The sequence below is a fragment of the Coregonus clupeaformis genome, unplaced genomic scaffold (assembly GCF_020615455.1).
Source record: "Coregonus clupeaformis isolate EN_2021a unplaced genomic scaffold, ASM2061545v1 scaf0367, whole genome shotgun sequence".
Taxonomy (NCBI): Eukaryota; Metazoa; Chordata; class Actinopteri; order Salmoniformes; family Salmonidae; genus Coregonus; species Coregonus clupeaformis.
In genome coordinates this window covers 100,061-110,902 of record NW_025533822.1, presented here as the reverse complement: position 1 = coordinate 110,902, position 10,842 = coordinate 100,061, and the positions used below count along the sequence as shown (strand labels likewise).

The following is a 10,842-nucleotide window of genomic DNA, read 5'->3' as shown; positions in this document are numbered from 1 at the left end:
ACTTTTGGTCAGAAAGGCCCCTTTTTCGTGTAGGCAACAGTACACGATTTTCTTCATAATGCATTTCATATTTCGTAGAGCCTAAATTACACAATTTTCTTCATAATTCATTTAATACATGTTAAAGAGGTTAATGTAAAATAATGAAATGTCGGCTTTTACTTATGGCACTTCCAAGGCCTTTCTATTATGGTTATGTCAATCATATTATATACTTGTTGTAACACGTTCAACCAGTTAGCAAGTCAGAAATGTCCGTTTCCAAGTACCGACTAGCACTTGAATGCTGTATTATGCCAACTTCACATTCTCGTGGAAAATGGGAAGTTGTAACTCCGACATGATTGTGTTAAAGTGGTTTTGAAGTCGGAACAATTCTTAAACCAATAAGATTGGCAACAACATTTTCACAATTTCTCACTTGCAATTCGAACTTAAAGGGTCATTCAAGTGAAACTTCCCAGTCGGAACTAGGTATTTCCGATAACTCTGATAGCACCCTGAACGCGACATTAATATGTGTGATCGACAACAGTAGGGTCTGGGTCCTGGCGTGTCCAGTCCCCATACCCATTCCATAGGAGTGAGTGTCAGTAGTCTACTATATGTCCGTGCTATGTGAAGTAAGTATGGTGATTATTATTAAGGTTCTGGTCGTCTGAGATATCAACAAGTAAGGCTATACAATAAATATATATTTTTTTCTATTAGTGTATTTGAGTTTGTTCTGTCGTTTCTGGATGATTTAATTGAAATTGCAACCAACTTTCTATGGCTTGTTTTAGATATAGTGATATTTGAGAGATTATTTCATTTCAAATAACTGAAAGTGAGAGGTTGTAATTTGAATAAAGGGGGGTAATGCCATTACTGAACATGTGGTGATTAGAACAAAAGATTTCACTCTTGACTTTGGCGAATATTATCGCGCGGCAGTGTCCTAATGCCTGCGCGCAGTGGACTATTGGCATCGTTTGCCATAGCAGGCTGGCATTAGATTAGAACATAAGATTTCACTCTTGACTTCAGCGACTATTATTGCGCATAAAGGGCCGGCAGTGTACTTTTGCGCGCACATTGTGCTTTTGCCTGCGCGCAGTGTGCAGTTGCATCCGCGCAGTGTACTATTGGCCTCGTTTGCCATAACAGGCTAGCATTAAATTATAACACAAGATTTCACTCTTGACTTCAGCGACTATTATTGCGCATAAAGGGCCGGCAGTGTACTTTTGCGCGCACATTGTGCTTTTGCCTGCGCGCAGTGTGCAGTTGCATCCGCGCAGTGTACTATTGGCCTCGTTTGCCATAGCAGGCTAGCATTAAATTATAACACAAGATTTCACTCTTGACTTTGGCGACTATTATTGCGTGTAAAGTCCGGCAGTAATCTATTGTTTTGGGCGCGCAGTGTATTATTGCGGGCGCACGCAAAGTGTATTGTTTTTTGGCGTACAGTGTGTTTTATGGGAGCGCAGTGTATTGTTTTGGGCGCGCAGTGTACTGTTTTGGGTGCGTGGTAAAAAAAAAAGAGAAGCAAAGCATCTCTTCCGATAGCCGACAGAGGAGGCCTCCGTAACGGGCCAATCGGGGTGGTGGGGAGATGGTGTCCAATCAGCAGATGCCACTGCCGGCTTTATACATTTCACATGGGCATTTCGAGGCTATACTCCGACTGTCTAATAAGGAAGCTAGCGCCATGGCCAGAACCAAGCAAACCGCTCGCAAATCCACCCGTGGCAAAGCCTACAGGATGCAGCTCGCGGCCAAGGCTGCGCGCAGGAGAGCCTCCCCGTTACAGGCCCGGCACCTTGTCTCAGAGAGATCCGTCGTTACCAAAGCTCCACTGAGCTGCTCATCCGCAATGTGCCCTTCCAGCACCTGGGGAGAAAAATCGCCCTGTTCTTCAAGACCGACCTGCGCTTCCAGAGCTCCGCCGTGATGGCCCTGCAGGAGGCCAGCGAGGCTTACCTGGTCGGTCTGTTCGAGGACACCAAACTGTGTGCCATCCACGCAAAGAGGGTGCATAACGTGCCCTAGGACGTCGAGCTGGCCCGCCTTATTTGCAGAGAGCGCGCGTAAATTATGAACTGATCTCCAAAATCCCACCTCAATATTTCCATCAAAAAGGCATAATTGATCTATTTATACGTGGTCCTCTGTAGCTCAATTGGTAGAGCATGGCGCTTGTAACGCCAGGGTAGTGGGTTCCATCCCTGGGACCACCCATACGTAAACATGTATGCGCACACGACTGTAAATCGCTTTGGATAAAAGCGTCTGCTAAATGGCATATTATTATTATATACGCGCAAGTCTATATTTCTCACCATGTATGTTGTTAACTAACCTGTCTAAAAGCTACGTATTGCACGTTTTACTTGCCTGAGGCGTTGAAATAAAAGGCATCAATCCAAATGGATTATCTACAATAGTCAAAGTCGCATGGCCAAATCAGGAAGGCTCCGCGCATGCGTTGCTGTATTCAGCACGGTTGAATGCATTCAGAGTCAGAGGTTGAGGATGTGTCTCTCTGGCGGGAGGTAAGCTTGGCTTATATACATACAGAGGTGGGTAGAGTAGCCAAAAATTGTACTCAAGTAAAAATACTGTTACTTTAGAATAATATGACTCAAGTAAAAGTAAAAAGTAGTCATCCAAATAATTACTTGAGTAAAAAAGTACTTGGTGAAAAAACTACTCAAGTACTGAGTAACTGTTGAGTTACTTGAGTTTATTTTTTAACACAAGACAACAATCAGACAGACAAAAATACAAAATAATCATCTTTAGGCAAATTATAGTTCATCCAATTAATTAAATAAATGAAAATGAATTACAAAATAGCTTAAATTAAAATAATTCAGGTAAATTCAAGTACTTATCAAATAAAATAATAATAATAAATAACTAAGCACAAGTAACACACATTTCCAAACGTTTATACTTTTTTTTACTAGGCAGAACTAGAATGAGGCAGCCCATAAACTGTGTATGTGTGTAACTCCACGGTGACAGAACAACATTTACATTTTACATTATTTAGCAGACGCTCTTATCCAGAGCGACTTACAGTTAGTGCATACATTATTCTTTTTTTTTTCATACTGGCCCCCCGTGGGAATCGAACCCACAACCCTGGCGTTGCAAACGCCATGCTCTACCAACTGAGCTACCTCCCTGCCGGCCATTCCCTCCCCTACCGCTGTAGCTCCTGAGTGGCGCAGTGGCCTAAGGCACTGCTTTGCAGTTCTAACTGTGCCAATAGAGATCCTGGTTCGAATCCAGGCTCTGTCGCAGCCAGACGCGACCTGGAGACTCATGAGCGGCGCACAATTGGCCCATCGTCGTCCAGGGTAGGGAAGGGAATGGCCGGCAGGGATGTAGCTCAGTTGATAGAGCATGGCGTTTGCAACGCCAGGGTTGTGGGTTTGATTCCCAAGGGGGGCCAGTATAAAATATATATATATATATATATGTATTCACTAACTGTAAGTCAACATGTAAGGAAAATCGTTGTGTACGAACCTGGGATATTTACGTAAAGGATTATATTTACCAATCGATGACAGTATTGACTCAATAAGGGGTTTGCTTTCCGCTATCCGTTGAGAAAACCACAGGTAGCATAATGTATTTCAGCAGATTTCGTGCGATTCTGTGTGAAAAGACACGAATTCATGTGCTACTTAATTCTTGCGAAAAGACAGCAATTTAACACACAACAACCATAAACGGATAGCCTATTTTTCTTTATTTTCTTTATTATGGCTAATTAAACGTTATGAATATACAGAAATGTTGTCTTTATTTAATAATGTTTCAAACATTGTAGTTGTATGCCTATGTACTGTTTGAGATTTTCTGAACATCATTTGTGAGAAAATACACACATTTACGTGCAACTTAATTCGTGGGAAAAATTGTTTTATTAATGCTAACGCTGTTTTCTATGCTTGATTTCGATTAATACTTTGGGATACTGGTGCACTTTTGGTCAGAAAGGCCCCTTTTCCGTGTAGGCAACAGTACACAATTTTCTTCATAATGCATTTCATATTTTGTAGAGTCTAAATTACACAATTTTCTTCATTATTCATTTAATACATGTTAAAGAGGTTAATGTAAAAATAATGAAATATGTCGGCTTTCACTTATGGCACTTCCAAGGCCTTTCTATTGTGGTTATGTCAATCATATTATATACTTAGGCTATTGTAACGCTGCTCAACCAGTTAGCAAGTCAGAAATGTCCGTTTCCTAGTACCGACTAGCACTTGAATGCTGTATTATGCCAACTTCACATTCTCGTGGAAAATGGGAAGTTGTAACTCCCACATGATTGTGTTCAAGTGGTTTTGAAGTCGGAACAATTCTTAAACCAATAAGATTGGCAACAACATTTTCACTATTTCTCACTTGTAATTCCTACTTGGAGGGTCATTCAAGTGAAACTTCCCAGTCGGAACTAGGTATTTCCGATAACTCTGATAGCACCCTGAACACGACATTAATATGTGTGATCGACAACAGTAGGGTCTGGGTCCCGGCGTGTCCAGTCCCCATACCCATTCCATAGGAGTGAGTGTCAGTAGTCTACTATATGTCCGTGCTATGTGAAGTAAGTATGGTGATTATTATTAAGGTTCTGGTCGTCTGAGATACCAACAAGTAAGGCTATACAACATACAATATCAATAAATATATATTTTCTCCTATTAGTGTATTTGAGTTTGTTCTGTCGTTTCTGGATGATTTAATTGAAATTGCAACCAACTTTCTATGGCTTGTTTTAGATATAGTGATATTTGAGAGATTATTTCATTTCAAATAACTGAAAGTGAGAGCTTGTAATTTGAATAAAGGGGGGAAATGCCATTACTGAACATGTGGTGATTAGAACAAAATATTTCACTCTTGACTTTGGCGAATATTATCGCGCGGCAGTGTCCTAATGCCTGCGCGCAGTGGACTATTGGCATCATTTGCCATAGCAGGCTGGCATTAGATTAGAACATAAGATTTCACTCTTGACTTCAGCGACTATTATTGCGCATAAAGGGCCGGCTGTGTACTTTTGCGCGCACAATGTGCTTTTGCCTGCGCGCAGTGTGCAGTTGCATCCACGCAGTGTACTATTGGCCTCATTTGCCATAGCAGGCTAGCATTAAATTATAACACAAGATTTCACTCTTGACTTCAGCGACTATTATTGCGCATAAAGGGCCGGCAGTGTACTTTTGCGCGCACATTGTGCTTTTGCCTGCGCGCAGTGTGCAGTTGCATCCGCGCAGTGTACTATTGGCCTCGTTTGCCATAGCAGGCTAGCATTAAATTATAACACAATATTTCACTCTTGACTTTGGCGACAATTATTGCGTGTAAAGGCCGGCAGTGATCTATTGTTTTGTGCGCGCAGTGTATTATTGCGGGCGCACGCAAAGTGTATTGTTTTTTGGCGTACAGTGTGTTTTATGGGCGCGCAGTGTATTGTTTTGGGTGCGCAGTGTACTGTTTTGGGTGCGCGGTCAAAAAAAAAGAGAAGCAAAGCATCCCTTCCGATAGCCGACAGAGGAGGCCTCCGTAACGGGCCAATCGGGGTGGTGGGGAGATGGTGTCCAATCATCAGATGCCACTGCCGGCTTTATACATTTCACATGGGCATTTCGAGGCTATACTCCGACTGTCTAAGAAGGAAGCTAGCGCCATGGCCAGAACCAAGCAAACCGCTCGCAAATCCACCCGTGGCAAAGCCTACAGGATGCAGCTCGCCGCCAAGGCTGCGCGCAGGAGAGCCTCTCCGTTACAGGCCCGGCACCGTGTCTCAGAGAGATCCACGTGTACATTTCTCACCATGTATGTTGTTAACTAACCTGTCTAAAAGCTATGTATTGCACGTTTTACTTGCCTGAGGCGTTGAAATAAAAGGCATCAATCTAAATGGATTATCTACAATAGTCAAAGTCGCATGGCCAAATCAGGAAGGCTCCGCGCATGCGTTTCTGTATTCAGCACGGTTGAATGCATTCAGAGTCATTGGTTGAGGATGTGTCTCTCTGGCGGGAGGTAAGCTTGGCTTATATACAGTGGGGAGAACAAGTATTTGATACACTGCCGATTTTGCAGGTTTTCCTACTTACAAAGCATGTAGAGGTCTGTAATTTTTATCATAGGTACACTTCAACTGTGAGAGACGGAATCTAAAACAAAAATCTAGAAAATTGATTTGTATGATTTTTAAGTAATTAATTTGCATTTTATTGCATGACATAAGTATTTGATACATCAGAAAAGCAGAACTTAATATTTGGTACAGAAACCTTTGTTTGCAATTACAGTGATCATACGTTTCCTGTAGGTCTTGACCAGGTTTGCACACACTGCAGCAGGGATTTTGGCCCACTCCTCCATACAGACCTTCTCCAGATCCTTCAGGTTTCGGGGCTGTCGCTGGGAAGTACGGACATTCAGCTCCCTCCAAAGATTTTCTATTGAGTTTAGGTCTGGAGACTCGCTAGGACACTCCAGGACCTTGAGATGCTTCTTACGGAGCCATTCCTTAGTTGCCCTGGCTGTGTGTTTCAGGTCAATGTCACGACCCATCTTCAATGCTCTTACTGAGGGACGGAGGTTGTTGGCCAAGATCTCGCAATATATGGCCCCATCCATCCTTCCCTCAATACGGTGCAGTCGTCCTGTCCCCTTTGCAGAAAAGCATCCCCAAAGAATAATGTTTCCACCTCCATGCTTCATGGTTGGGATGGTGTTCTTGGGGTTGTACTCATCCTTCTTCTTCCTCCAAACACGGCGAGTGGAGTTTAGACCAAAAAGCTATATTTTTGTCTCATCAGACCACATGACCTTCTCTCATTCCTCCTCTGGATCATCCAGATGGTCATTGGCAAACTTCAGACGGGCCTGGACATGCGCTGTCTTGAGCAGGGGGACCTTGCGTGCGCTGCAGGATTTTAATCCATGACGGCGTAGTGTGTTACTAATGGTTTTCTTTGAGACTGTGGTTCCAGCTCTCTTCAGGTCATTGCCCAGGTCCTGCCGTGTAGTTCTGGGCTGATCCCTCTACTTCCTCATGATCATTGATGCCCCACGAGGTGAGATCTTGCATGGAGCCCCAGACCGAGGGTGATTGACCGTCATCTTGAACTTCTTCCATTTTCTAATAATTGCGCCAACAGTTGTTGCCTTCTCACCAAGCTGCTTGCCTATTATCATGTAGCCCATCCCAGCCTTGTGCAGGTCTACAATTTTATCCCTAATGTCCTTACACAGCTCTCTGGTCTTGGCCATTGTGGAGAGGTTGGAGTCTGTTTGATTGAGTGTGTGGACAGGTGTCTTTTATACAGGTAACGAGTTCAAACAGGTGCAGTTAATACAGGTAATGAGTGGAGAACAGGAGGGCTTCTTAAAGAAAAACTAACAGGTCTGTGAGAGCCGGAATTCTTACTGGTTGGTAGGTGATCAAATACTTATGTCATGCAATAAAATGCAAATTAATTACTTAAAAATCATACAATGTGATTTTCTGGATTTTTGTTTTAGATTCCGTCTCTCACAGTTGAAGTGTACCTATGATAAAAATTACAGACCTCTACATGCTCTGTAAGTAGGAAAACCTGCAAAATCGGCAGTGTATCAAATACTTGTTCTCCCCACTGCACATACAGAGGTGGGTAGAGTAGGCAAAAATTGTACTCAAGTAAAAATACTGTTACTTCAGAATAATATGACTCAAGTAAAAGTAAAAAGTAGTCATCCAAATAATTACTTGAGTAAGAGTAAAAAAGTACTTGGTGAAAAAACTACTCAAGTACTGAGTAACTGTTGAGTTACTTGAGTTTATTTTTTAACACAAGACAACAATCAGACAGACAAAAATACAAAATAATCATCTTTAGGCAAATTATAGTTCATCCAATTAATTAAATAAATGAAAATGAATTACAAAATAGCTTAAATTAAAATAATTCAGGTAAATTCAAGTACTTATCAAATAAAATAATAATAATAAATAACTAAGCACAAGTAACACACATTTCCAAACGTTTATACTTTTTTTTACTAGGCAGAACTAGAATGAGGCAGCCCATAAACTGTGTATGTGTGTAACTCCACGGTGACTGAACAACATTTACATTTTACATTATTTAGGAGACGCTCTTATCCAGAGCGACTTACAGTTAGTGTATACATTCTTCTTCTTTTTTTTCATACTGGCCCCCCGTGGGAATCGAACCCACAACCCTGGCGTTGCAAACGCCATGCTCTACCAACTGAGCTACCTCCCTGCCGGCCATTCCCTCCCCTACCGCTGTAGCTCCTGAGTGGCGCAGTGGTCTAAGGCACTGCTTTGCAGTGCTAACTGTGCCACTAGAGATCCTGGTTCGAATCCAGGCACTGTTGCAGAGACTCATGGAGACTCATGAGCGGCGCACAATTGGCCCAGCGTCGTCCAGGGTAGGGAAGGGAATGGCCGGCAGGGATGTAGCTCAGTTGATAGAGCATGGCGTTTGCAACGCCAGGGTTGTGGGTTTGATTCCCACGGGGGGCCAGTATAAAAAATATATATATATATATATGTATTCACTAACTGTAAGGAAAATCATTGTGTACTAACCTGGGATATTTACATTAAGGATTATGTTTACCAATGGATGACAGTATTGACTCAATACGGGGTTTGCTTTCCCCTATCCGTCACCGTTTAAATGTCTGACATATAACCGTGCTCGAGAAAACCACAGTTAGCATAATGTTTTTCAGCAGATTTCGTGCGTTTCTGTGTGAAAAGACACGAATTTATGTGTTACTAAATTCGTGCGAAAAGACACCAATTTAACACACAACAACCATAAACGGATAGCCTATTTTTCTTTATTTTCTTTATTATGGCTAATTAAACGTTATGAATATACAGAAATGTTGTCTTTATTTAATAATGTTTCAAACATTGTAGTTGTATGCCTATGTACTGTTTGAGATTTTCTGAACATCATTTGTGAGAAAATACACACATTTACGTGCAACTTAATTCGTGGGAAAAATTGTTTTATTAATGCTAACGCTGTTTTCTATGCTTGATTTCGATTAATACTTTGGGATACTGGTGCACTTTTGGTCAGAAAGGCCCCTTTTCCGTGTAGGCAACAGTACACGATTTTCTTCATAATGCATTTCATATTTCGTAGAGTCTAAATTACACAATTTTCTTCATTATTCATTTAATACATGTTAAAGAGGTTAATGTAAAAATAATGAAATATGTCGGCTTTCACTTATGGCACTTCCAAGGCCTTTCTATTGTGGTTATGTCAATCATATTATATACTTAGGCTATTGTAACGCTGCTCAACCAGTTAGCAAGTCAGAAATGTCCGTTTCCTAGTACCGACTAGCACTTGAATGCTGTATTATGCCAACTTCACATTCTCGTGGAAAATGGGAAGTTGTAACTCCCACATGATTGTGTTCAAGTGGTTTTGAAGTCGGAACAATTCTTAAACCAATAAGATTGGCAACAACATTTTCACTATTTCTCACTTGTAATTCCTACTTGGAGGGTCATTCAAGTGAAACTTCCCAGTCGGAACTAGGTATTTCCGATAACTCTGATAGCACCCTGAACACGACATTAATATGTGTGATCGACAACAGTAGGGTCTGGGTCCCGGCGTGTCCAGTCCCCATACCCATTCCATAGGAGTGAGTGTCAGTAGTCTAATATATATGTCCGTGCTATGTGAAGTAAGTATGGTGATTATTATTAAGGTTCTGGTCGTCTGAGATACCAACAAGTAAGGCTATACAACATACAATATCAATAAATATATATTTTCTCCTATTAGTGTATTTGAGTTTGTTCTGTCGTTTCTGGATGATTTAATTGAAATTGCAACCAACTTTCTATGGCTTGTTTTAGATATAGTGATATTTGAGAGATTATTTCATTTCAAATAACTGAAAGTGAGAGGTTGTAATTTGAATAAAGGGGGGAAATGCCATTACTGAACATGTGGTGATTAGAACAAAAGATTTCACTCTTGACTTTGGCGAATATTATCGCACGGCAGTGTCCTAATGCCTGCGCGCAGTGGACTATTGGCATCGTTTGCCATAGCAGGCTGGCATTAGATTAGAACATAAGATTTCACTCTTGACTTCAGCGACTATTATTGCGCATAAAGGGCCGGCAGTGTACTTTTGCGCGCACAATGTGCTTTTGCCTGCGCGCAGTGTGCAGTTGCATCCGCGCAGTGTACTATTGGCCTCGTTTGCCATAGCAGGCTAGCATTAAATTATAACACAAGATTTCACTCTTGACTTCAGCGACTATTATTGCGCATAAAGGGCCGGCAGTGTACTTTTGCGCGCACATTGTGCTTTTGCCTGCGCGCAGTGTGCAGTTGCATCCGCGCAGTGTACTATTGGCCTCGTTTGCCATAGCAGGCTAGCATTAAATTCTAACACAATATTTCACTCTTGACTTTGCCGACAATTATTGCGTGTAAAGGCCGGCAGTGATCTATTGTTTTGTGCGCGCAGTGTATTATTGCGGGCGCACGCAAAGTGTATTGTTTTTTGGCGTACAGTGTGTTTTATGGGCACGCAGTGTATTGTTTTGGGCGCGCAGTGTACTGTTTTGGGTGCGCGGTCAAAAAAAAAAAGAAGCAAAGCATCCCTTCCGATAGCCGACAGAGGAGGCCTCCGCAACGGGCCAATCGGGGTGGTGGGGAGATGGTGTCCAATCAGCAGATGCCACTGCCGGCTTTATACATTTCACATGGGCATTTCGAGGCTATACTCCGACTGTCTAAGAAGGAAGCTAGCGCC

The 10,842-nt window shown here is 42.0% G+C and overlaps 1 pseudogene; it reads left to right on the top strand.

Moving 5' to 3' along the window:
- The first annotated feature begins 1,696 nt into the window (after positions 1-1,696).
- On the top strand, positions 1,697-2,164 carry LOC123484605 (annotated as a pseudogene).
- Positions 2,165-10,842: the final 8,678 nt, after the last annotated feature.